The following is a 10,000-nucleotide window of genomic DNA, read 5'->3' on the forward strand; positions in this document are numbered from 1 at the left end:
TTATTGGGTGCTGAAAGATTGATAATCGAACAATCTACCGAAATATTAATAATATTGAAAAATTTAAATTTCGAAATAACCTACCTACGGTTAATCTACACGCGTTTAGAAGCCGTAAAAAAATATTTTCGACTTTGTAATGGACCAAACAAAAAATATAGAAAAAATTATCGAAAAAAAAATCTTTTAAAACTTACCTTACGTTAGTCCTTATGCGTTGCGAAGCTCAAAAAAAATATTTTCGACCTTATAATAGAACAAACAAAGAAAATAGAAAAATTTTCCAAAAAATAAAAAGTCGAAATTCGAAAAAAGAAGAAAAGTGGTCCTTTTCTAGGAGTTTTTTATTCCCAAAAAATGGGTCGATGTCCCCGTAACCCCTAAAAAAAGGGGGTCGAAATAACATTTTTTCATCATGCCTCAAATGGGCTGAAAAATTTTTACGGGGTCTCTGGACCAAACAAAAACGATCTGTCGAGTCAGAATTCCGAAAATCGAAAATTCCCGAAATTTCTGTACTTAAGAGGCGGGGCGCCCACTATCGACAAAAGTGTGCCAAAACCCACAAACGTTGTGTTACGCGCGCTAAGATAAATACAAGCCTGATTGCTGAAAATGTATTCTATTTGAATAAGGTAAGTATCAACACCAAGGAAGCAATTCCTTTATTATAAACTCATACTCTGACATTGCGCTAATATTGCTCGTGAATTGTTATTTAGTTTAAAAATATAATTTATATTACTTTTATTTTATTTTACTATTTTATATTTTTATTAAAAAATTTCTTGTTTAGTTTCTAAGCAACCACAGTTACGTTTATATTTTAGTTCTATTGTATTCTATATTTATCGATAATTTAATAAATGTTTTAAAAGACTATTCTGGTTTTCCACGCTCTCTTCAAAAATGTGAGTTCTTTTAATTCTTCCACTTAATTATTCATTTTAAAGTAAACAACTAGTTATACTATACAACTAGTTATATTATTACATTATAATGTATGTGTATTATATACTATCATTTTATAACATAAACATAGTTGAGTTATTAAATTAAACGTCAAATATTTTATTACCTAAAATTAAGTTAATCGTAAAATCTGATGTAGTATGAGATATTCCTTAGAAACTAACTATAAATATTCTTGAAGTAAAACAATACCATCTATAAATAGAACAATGAGAAATAGTAAAACAAACTAAACACAACATGTTTATTTTAACAATATTTTTTATTTAGTTTAATCTAATCTAGTTTACTTAATAAACTTTACTTCTAATTATCATAGTATTTAATATAGAATATAGTTAACAATCTTTTAAACAAAGTCTTAAATAAAGTTACAGGAGTAATTGTAATTAAAACACCAAAAAAAAAAGGTATTAATAAAAAAAATACTTACATCAAGTTAAAATTTTATAAGGATTAATTTTAAAATATCAAATCGATTGTAAATCAAGTGCAAATAGGTTTTTTAAACAAACCGAAGGGTTTATAAAGGCTTGTAAACGGTTTCAGACGCCTACGACCATACCACACTGAGCACACCCCATCTCGTCCGATCTGGGAAGTTAAGCAGTGTCGGGCGTGGTTAGTACTTAGATGGGTGACCGCTTGGGAATACCACGTGCCGTAGGCTTTTGCTTTTTGAATTCATCTTTTTTGTACTATTTTTCTTTCTGACCTATTTATACTTATTACTCGTTTATTTTACATTTTTTTAACGCTTAAAAGAAAAGTAACTTCTAGTTATTAGCAAATAAAAACGTAAGCCAATCAGATAACGTTATTTGCTGTTTAAACCAATTAGAGCGCTAAAAAGTGGTTTGACCAGTTTGAGATATCGAAAAAATAATTGCACCATCTTGTAGAGTACAATTTTCTGAGTTAAAATTAATACAATTAGTCTTTTATACTAAAACTTAAAAGTTTTTTTGTCCACAAACAAATCACTTGAAAAATCAAACGAAAATAAAATTTTGCACTTTTGTATTGTGAGTCATATTAAGTTATTTACTGTTACCAACAGATACTAGCAAAAGCTTCTTAAAGTTTTGTATTAACTTAATGTATTTGTAATAAATTTTACTTAATAGAAACTATTGAATTACGTTTACTTAGTTTACTTTTGTATGTGTATTAAATATATAGCAATTTTGTTTGAACTTAAATAAGGACTATTAAACTATTAAAAGAAAACTATCAAAGTTTACTAACTCAAAAGCTAAATCTTAGTTTTATTGTTATAAACATTTATGTTGTAATTTACTAATAACTAAATGAGTTTATTTCAAACAAAAAGAATTAAATAATGTTATGTTATGTCAAGCCTCTATATGAGGTATATAGGTATATAAGGTATACAAGCTTATGTTTGAAAGTTATAATAATAAAAATAAAAATAAATATTTAGTTGGTAAAATTTGTATGTTTTAATATGCTTTGAAATTAGAGTTAGTATAGAAGTTTTTTTTTAAGTATAATAAATATAAATATTTAGTTACTAACAATAAACTAAAATACCAATTTTGTAGTTATTACAAAAAAAAAAACAAAAATATTATACAAAAGTTTCATAATTATAAGCTTTGAATAACTTTACTTCATAACTATATTCATGTTTGCATATTTAAATTATAAAAAGTTAGTGTTTTGTGTATTGACTTTATGATTATTTTATTTTAGTAACTGTTAGTTTTATACTTTAATAAAAGAAATATGGTTAACAAGTAAGTTAAAAATGAAAGAAGCATAAAAAAACACACTATTTAACTGCTTATTCAATAGTTTGATTATTTAATTATTTTCTGTTATATAGTTTAATCGTATTGTATAAAAAATACAGAGGTTTAAAGTAAGTTTGAATAAAAATAAAACAAAACATATAAAAACAGTTCAAATACATAGTTTTTTTTTTTAATGTTCGCGATGGAGAAAACAATGGAGAAAATTTAATTCTTTAATAATAAGTAGTAATTTAAAAAAAAAATAATACAAATAAAGTTATACAATATATATACAATAGTTTGTCAAACTAGGCAAAAAAGAGTAGGCCACCACTACAATCCAATGTTCCAACTGGAAATTCAATGAGATCGTTACTGTACTTGTGATGAACGTTGATAATCCCAAAGATTGTAAGTCGAAGGCCTTACCCAACCTAACCAGCGCACTGGTTTTCTTACAACTGAATTAATCAACATTTAATATTGAATATAATCATTATTGATAGATAGAGGAATGTTGACAATCAACAACAGATTGTAAGTCAAAGGCATTACTCGACCAAAGTACCCACAACCTAGATTGAACAACATTTATTAGATAGATTTGTTTATTGATAGATAGAGAAATATTGACAATCCACAACAGATTGTAAGTCAAAGGCATTACTCGACCCAAGTACCCACAACCTAGATTGAACAACATTTGTTAGATAGATTTGTTAAATAGATAGATAGTACAGTATAATCTCAAAGAATTTGAAGTTGAACATTGAACAATAGTGGCCACCATTTCAGCCTGCTGGCAGCTAGATTACAGCCCCCGGCTACGCAGACCTGCAATATTGATGAAAAAAAAACAGTATATATATTTCCGAATCTGACTTTGAGTACTTTTTATATATTATTAACAAAGTTTTTTAGGGGTAATATCTGTTTAGTTCTTTAATATATCTTTAAAATAAAACACTAAATTAATAACATAATAATAATAATATTTGTTTTTAATTCGTTAATAAAGTTATTTAATAATATTATATATTAAATGTATATAATAAGTTTAAGTAATAAAATAAATATAAATATAACAAATATATTGTATAATAATAATTTTAAAATTAGTAAAAAATAAATAAACATAGTTGAGTTATCAAATTAAACAAACTAGAACGTCAAGTATTTAATTACTAAAATTAATTTAATTTAAATTCAAATTGACACTGTAATTGACATGTAATTGTAATTGACAAACAAAATTATAAAAATCAACCTATTTATATAGCAAAATATTTCTTTATCTTTGTCGTGGCGTTGGGTCTTTGGTCTTGACAGCTAACTCATAAGCGGAAGGTTGTGAGATCGAGTCCCGCTAGTCGTCACGCAAGACATATACTTGAGAGCCGGAGTTAAATTTCTTTGTCATTTGAATTTGAACGCCTGCTAGACAGGCAATTTTTTTGTTATTTAGTGATTTATTAAAGCAGTTTTGCGTTTTACGTTTTTAGCAGACATGCAGTTTCCACTATGACATTGTTTACGTTAATTAATTGTCTCTCAAAATATATTTATATTATATCACATTAAATGAAAAAATAAGTTAACTATCTTATATTAATTTAAATAACGTTTATATAACCTTTTACTAAATTTTTATAAGTTTAATATTCTTATCAATTATTTTATATATTACTTTTTTAAGGTGTTTAAAACTTTTAGAAGCTGTATGTAATGTCTTTTAGTTTAATAGTTCTGTTAAACTATAAAAAAATATAAACATGGTTGAGTTATCAAATTAAACAAAATAGAACGTCAAGTATATAATTACTAAAATTAATTTAATTAAAAAAAAATCTCAGGTAATCTAAAATGTCAGGAATTATTTAAAAATAAATATAAATTTAAAACTTATTATATTGAAAAGATTGATGAATAATACTCTTGAATGTATGCAATGTTTGTATTTGTAATGCAATAACATAAATGGATAGATCAATGACAAATTGTAAACATATTGTATTATTTTATTTTACGATTTTATTTATTTAATTCAATAATTCAATAAACTTTACTTCTACTTGTCCTGGTCTTAGGTAATTTATAGATAACAATTATTTAAACAAACACTTTTGTACAGTTACAATACAGTTTTAGTACAGTTTGGGAGTAACTGTTGATAAAAAAAAACAAAAAAAAAGGTTAATTCAGGTTAAAATTTTATAAGGAATAATTTTAAAATATCAAATTGATTGTAAATCAAGTGCAAATAGGTTTTTTAAACAAACCGAAGGGTTTATAAAGGCTTGTAAACGCTTTCAAACGCCTACGACCATACCACACTGAGCACACCCCATCTCGTCCGATCTGGGAAGTTAAGCAGTGTCGGGCGTGGTTAGTACTTAGATGGGTGACCGCTTGGGAATACCACGTGCCGTAGGCTTTTGCTTTTTGAATTCATCTTTTTGTACTATTTTTCTTTCTGACCTATTTATACATATTACTCGTTTATTTACATTTCTTTAACGCTTAAAAGAAAAGTAAATTCTAGTTATTAGCAAATAAAAACGTAAGCCAATCAGATAACGTTATTTGCTGGTTTAAACCAATTAGAGCGCTAAAAAAGTGGTTTGACCAGTTTGAGATATCGAAAAAAATAATGGCACCATCTTGTAGAGTACAATTTTCTGAGTTAAAATTAATACAATTAGTCTTTTATACTAAAACTTAAAAGTTTTTTTGTCCACAAACAAATCACTTGAAAAATCAAACGAAAATAAATTTTGCACTTTTGTATTGTGAGTCATAATAAGTTATTTACTGTTACCAACAGATACTAGCAAAAGCTTTTTAAAGTTTTGTATTAACTTAATGTATTTGTACTTAGTTTAAATTAATAGAGTTTATTTGGTTTACTTTATTATGTGTATTGAATGTGATACAACTAAAACAAAACAAACAAGGAGAGTACTTGAATAGAACCAACACAATTTACAGACCAGTTGTGTACTAAACTTAAAGCAATTCTGAATAGTGAATATGCAGTTATTATTATAAGTTCAAAGTTCACTTTAACTTAATTTAATGTATTTTGTAAATTGGTTTTATTTAATAGATAGTAGTGAATTACTTTATTTAATTTACTTTAGTATGTGTTATATAACTTTATTTAAACAAGAAGCAAACGGGATTATACTTTCAATAAACTACACAATTTACAGACCAGTTGTGTACTAAATTTAAAGCAATTCTGAATAGTGAATATGCAGTTATTATTATAAGTTCAAAGTTCATTTTTATTTATTTTAATGTATTTTGTAAATTGGTTTTATATAATAGATAGTAGTGAATTACTTTATTTAATTTACTTTAGTATGTGTTGTATAACTTTATTTAAACCAGAAGCAAAACGGGATTATACTTTCAATAAACTACACAATTTACAGACCAGTTGTGTACTAAATAAAAAGCTATTGTGAATAGTGAATATGCAATTGTTATTATAAGTTTATAAGTTCACAGTTTACAAAAGCTTAACAATTTAGTTATTATTTTGTTCATATTTGCATATCTAATTTATGAAAAGTTAGTGTTATGTGTATTGGCTTTTTAATTTCTTTATTTGTAGAACTGCTAGTTTTATATTCTAAAGAAACATGTTTAAATAAATATGTTTAACAAGTAACTTAAAAATGGAAGAAAATATATTGTATATATTGAACTATTTATATTTATTCTAGCTATTTGCTTAGTGTATTTATTAATGTGATTATTTTATTTTGTTGTTTGTCTTATAGTTTAATCGTATTGTGTTGAAATATATATAACAAATACAGAGGTTTAAAGTAAGTTTAAATGAAAATAAAATAAGACATATAGTTGAAATTATAAAATTATAAGTTTAAAAAAATAGTTTTTTTTTTTTTTTCTTTGTTTGTTTGATTGTTTGTTTATTATATAATCGCGACGTTTCATTTTATTACTTTTAAGCATACTAAATATAATAATAGGTATAGTTATAGGAAAAATTCTATTAGTTTCTAATGTAATAAAAAAGTTTATTTCCACAAATAAATAAATACCTGAAAAATCAAATGAAAAATAAATTTCGCACTCTTGTATTGTGAGTCATAATAGGTTATTTACTGTTACCAACAGATACTAGCGAAGGCTTTTTAAAGTTCTATGTTAATTCAATGTATTTGTACTTAGTTTTATTAAAATGACAGTATTTTTAGTTAAGTATGTTTATTTAACGTTGTGTAACTCAAGTAAAACCAGAAGCAAATAAGGAGACTACTTTCAATAAACTACACAAATTAAAAATATATTATTATTTATAAATCAATCGTGTTGTGTTTCAAAATACATTTTTCAAATAATGTTTTACAAGTATTTATCAGTTATTTAGTTTTCTTTTTATAGTTTAGCTGTATTGTTTTATTTATTTGTTATTATTTTTATTTAATTGTTTGCTTATTATATTTATCGCCATGTGCTTAAAAAAATAAAAACAACTATAAAGGTTTAAAAAGTAAGTTTAAATAAAAATAAAATGAAACATATAAAATAAGTTTATGATTTTTTTATTATTATTATTTTTATTTAATTGTTTGCTTATTATATTTATCGCGATGTGCTTAAAAGAATAGAACAAATACAAAGGTTTAAATTGTAAGTTTTAAATAAAATAAAATGTAACATATAAAATAAGCTTATGTTTGATTTTTTTATTTTATTTTTATTTATTTTTATTTAATTGTTTGTTTATTATATTTATCGCGATCTGCTTAAAAAAATAAAACGAGTATTAAGGTTTGAAAAAGGTTATTAAATAAAAATAAAATGAAACATATAAAATAAGCTTATGTTTTTATTTTTATTTTTTTTTTTTATTATTATTTTTATTCAATTGTTTGTTTATTATATTTATCGCAATGTGCTTAAAACGATAAAACAAATATAAAGATTTAAAAAGTAAGTTTAAATAAAAAATAATACAAATAAAGCTTATTTATAATAAACAAACATATTTAAAACATTATAAAAAGTAGTTTATATATATTATTTTTTATTTATTTCTTTTAAACATATTAAATAAAGTATAAAAAAAGTATTAAAACATTTAAACGTAGCATAAATAAGCTTAAAATATTAAAAAATTGAAAAGAAACAAAGAAATTTAAAAAAAATCGGGAAAAATCGGCAAAAAAGTTCAACAACAACATTTGAGCATCATACGCGTATGCATTACTTTACACTAGTGAGAGAGACGTGTTTGTGCGTTCGGTCGACTTGGCGAGAAAGCGGGCTTAAAGCATTACTGTTTAGCACCCGAGGCGCGGCTATTGCAGCGGCGGCGAACGTGCTATGTAAACGCATCGGAGCAGCGTATGAAAAACTACAAGCGTCCAGCGGCGGTAGGCTTATAGCTTTGCGAAGTCGTCGAGACGAGTAGCCGACGCAGGCACGGCTCGAGGCGGGTAACTGCAGCAGACAGATGGCGTGTTGCTGCTGACGAGTTAACCGGCAGAAGGCAAACGGTTGGTCGGGGAGAAAGAACAGTCAGTTGTATAGCTGCATGCTGCAGTCGACGCGGGCTGGCGCTTTAAACAGCAAAAGGCCGGCGCCGACTTTCAGTAACGTTCGCAAGGCTTTTAAGCCGAGTGATAGAAAAGGTCTGTATTTATACAGTAAAAACGCTCAGTCGAGCAACGGGTTTAAACGCCCTCGGATAGTTATCTGGTTGATCCTGCCAGTAGTCATATGCTTGTCTCAAAGATTAAGCCATGCAAGTGTAAGTACGAGCTCACGTACAGTGAAACTGCGAATGGCTCATTAAATCAGTTATGGTTCATTTGATTGTACGCTTTTACATGGATAACTGTGGCAATTCTAGAGCTAATACATGCGTAAAGCGCCGAACTGACGTGAGGCGCGCATTTATCAGACCAAAACTAACCGGCTTTCGGGTCGTTACAATGGTGACTCTGGATAAGCTTGCGGATCGCACGGCCTAGTGCTGGCGACATCTCATTAAAGCAACTGCCCTATCAACTATCGTCGGTACGGTATCGGCCTACCGAGGTTGTAACGGGTGACGGAGAATCAGGGTTCGATTCCGGAGAGGGAGCCTGAGAAACGGCTACCACATCCAAGGAAGGCAGCAGGCGCGCAAATTACCCATTCCCGGCTCGGGGAGGTAGTGACGAAAAATAACAATGCAGACCTCGTACGAGGTCCTGCAATTGGAATGAGTACACTTTAAACTTTTTAACGAGTATCCATTGGAGGGCAAGTCTGGTGCCAGCAGCCGCGGTAATTCCAGCTCCAAAAGTGTATATTTAAGTTGTTGCGGTTGAAAAGCTCGTAGTTGGATATAGGGACGGCGAGGTTGGTCGGTCGAAAGGCTAGCACTGGCCTCGTTGTTCTTGTTGGTCGGTGCCTTCGCGGTGCTCTTAACTGAGTGTTGCGGTGGTCCGGCAAGTTTACCTTGAAAAAATTAGAGTGTTCAAAGCAGGCTTTACGCTTGTATAATGTTGCATGGAATAATGGAATAGGACCTCGGTTCTATTTTGTTGGTTTTCGGAGCACGAGGTAATGATTAATAGGAACGGACGGGGGCATCCGTACTGTGCCGTTAGAGGTGAAATTCTTGGATCGGCGCAAGACGAACGACTGCGAAAGCATTTGCCAAGAATGTTTTCTTTAATCAAGAGCGAAAGTCAGAGGTTCGAAGACGATCAGATACCGTCCTAGTTCTGACCTTAAACGATGCCGACTAGCGATCGGGCAGTGTCGAACTTAAGAACTGTCCGGCAGCTTCCGGGAAACCAAAGTCTTTGGGTTCCGGGGGAAGTATGGTTGCAAAGCTGAAACTTAAAGGAATTGACGGAAGGGCACCACCAGGAGTGGAGCCTGCGGCTTAATTTGACTCAACACGGGAAATCTCACCCGGCCCGGACACAGCGAGGATTGACAGATTGAGAGCTCTTTCTTGATTCTGTGGGTGGTGGTGCATGGCCGTTCTTAGTTGGTGGAGCGATTTGTCTGGTTAATTCCGATAACGAACGAGACTCTTACTTGCTAAATAGCTGCTCGACCCATTGGGTCGGAGACAACTTCTTAGAGGGACTAGTGGCGTTTAGCCACACGAGATTGAGCAATAACAGGTCTGTGATGCCCTTAGATGTTCGGGGCCGCACGCGCGCTACACTGACCGGATCATCGTGTGTTCCCTAGGCCGAAAGGTCCGGGTAATCCGTTGAACCCCGGTCGTG

The 10,000-nt window shown here is 29.5% G+C and overlaps 3 non-coding genes across 3 annotated transcripts in view; all 3 read left to right on the forward strand.

Moving 5' to 3' along the window:
* Nucleotides 1-1,523: 1,523 nt before the first annotated feature.
* On the forward strand, nucleotides 1,524-1,642 carry LOC145846692 (5S ribosomal RNA). The gene has a single exon (XR_014370847.1). It is a non-coding gene; the product is annotated as a 5S ribosomal RNA (ribosomal RNA).
* Nucleotides 1,643-5,044: 3,402 nt separating this feature from the next.
* Nucleotides 5,045-5,163, forward strand: LOC145846693 (5S ribosomal RNA). Its single transcript, XR_014370848.1, has one exon. It is a non-coding gene; the product is annotated as a 5S ribosomal RNA (ribosomal RNA).
* Nucleotides 5,164-8,459: 3,296 nt separating this feature from the next.
* LOC145846684 (small subunit ribosomal RNA) overlaps nucleotides 8,460-10,000 on the forward strand; it is a 1,808-nt gene continuing 267 nt past the window's right edge. The window contains exon 1 of the ribosomal RNA XR_014370840.1: nucleotides 8,460-10,000. This exon is cut by the window's right edge and continues 267 nt beyond it. This is a non-coding gene — a ribosomal RNA (small subunit ribosomal RNA).

The sequence above is a fragment of the Thalia democratica genome, unplaced genomic scaffold (genome assembly GCF_965202585.1).
Source record: "Thalia democratica unplaced genomic scaffold, ktThaDemo2.hap1.1 HAP1_SCAFFOLD_565, whole genome shotgun sequence".
Classification (NCBI taxonomy): Eukaryota; Metazoa; Chordata; class Thaliacea; order Salpida; family Salpidae; genus Thalia; species Thalia democratica.